At 49.6% G+C, this 1,525-nt stretch overlaps 1 non-coding gene across 1 annotated transcript; it reads right to left on the bottom strand.

The window, feature by feature from the left end:
• Positions 1-1,072: 1,072 nt before the first annotated feature.
• LOC131270614 (5.8S ribosomal RNA) lies at positions 1,073-1,227 on the bottom strand. The gene has a single exon (XR_009179662.1). It is a non-coding gene; the product is annotated as a 5.8S ribosomal RNA (ribosomal RNA).
• Between the last annotated feature and the right edge of the window lie 298 nt (positions 1,228-1,525).

Below are 1,525 nucleotides of genomic sequence, written 5' to 3'. Positions count from 1 at the left end.
GGAGTCACCGCTTACATTTCGTAATGGATCACGATGTCCACACGCGGACCATGACAACTCACAAGGGTCGGGTCAGTCCAGAAAGGGTTCTGCTGACAGTCCAGGTGAGGGCGTCATGGCCCTATGGATAATTGAGTTCAACGAGCTTCACACCCTCGGCAGTTTCACGTACTATTTGACTCTCTATTCAGAGTGCTTTTCAACTTTCCCTCACGGTACTTGTTTACTATCGGTCTCATGGTTGTATTTAGCTTTAGAAGGAGTTTTACCTCCCACTTAGTGCTGCACTATCAAGCAACACGACTCCATGGCACGCTCGGTCCATCATCCAACGGGCGCTGTTCTACGGGCCTATCACCCTCTATGGGTTCTGAGCCACATTCAAGTTGGACTTGAAAAGCGCTAAGATGACGGATAGTGAGACGCACCAGTACACGGAATCGGATAGACGGACAGGCCGCCACCCCTACGTGCTGAGCTTCTCCCGTTTCGCTCGCAGCTACTCAGGGAATCCCGGTTGGTTTCTTTTCCTCCCCTTATTAATATGCTTAAATTCAGGGGGTTGTCACACATGAACTGAGGCTTATGTACCTTGCGGTTGTTATCGTCACATCTGGCTTGCGACTACTTTGTTTCAATGTCCAATATGTACCGTTGGACTCGGTTAACGGGCTGTTAGCCCGCGTGTGGTTTAACTCACTGATACCTTCCATTGCCCATACGCTAGTTTGTTTGTGTTCCTTTGGTCAACTTCCATACTTGAATCATTTGTGCTACCGCTGCTGCTTCGACGCTACTTTGACATCTTCGCTTCTATTTAAATAAATAAATAAGCTGAAGCTAGACATCAGTAAACACCACCACAGACACCACAAGCACGCCTTCTCCTCGTACTTCCGCCTCACGCGGGAACACGGACGCTCTAAATACTTCGAATTCCAATGCCAGTATATTGTAAACCACGGGTTCTTTAATGCTAGCGGGTCGTCGCGACCCTAGTTAACATCATGGTGCACGTCTCGTGACGGGTGTCACGGCGTAGTTAAATGTATGCGATACATTTCTCAAATATAAGCGCTCAGTCATCTGTACATCATGGTAGGTTCCCACGACGTGCAATATGCGTTCAACTTATCAATGTTCATGTGTCCTGCAGTTCACATTATGACGCGCAGTTAGCTGCGGTCTTCATCGATCCATGAGCCGAGTGATCCACTGCCGAGGGTGACTAACTTGCGTAAGCCGCCGCTGTGCGCGTATACCCGTTCCCCGTAGGGAGGAGCAAGCCGCCGCTTAGAGACGAAGCATAAAGTGTCCTCATTCCACATAGGGCAAGCTGGATGAATCCATTTTACCCAGGACGGCCGAAGCGGCGTGGACCAGGGGGAGAACTGAACCTTATACTTCACACCACAGTAAGTCTACGTGTCCTCTTCCACATAGGGCAAGCTAGAACTAACTATCTTACCCAGGACTGCCGAAGCAGCGTGGACCAGGGGAGGAACACACTTTTCATGGAAACGTA

This window comes from Anopheles coustani, assembly GCF_943734705.1.
Source record: "Anopheles coustani chromosome X unlocalized genomic scaffold, idAnoCousDA_361_x.2 X_unloc_43, whole genome shotgun sequence".
Classification (NCBI taxonomy): Eukaryota; Metazoa; Arthropoda; class Insecta; order Diptera; family Culicidae; genus Anopheles; species Anopheles coustani.
The sequence above is the reverse complement of the archived record's forward strand: the minus strand, read 5'-3'. Positions and strand labels throughout refer to the sequence as shown.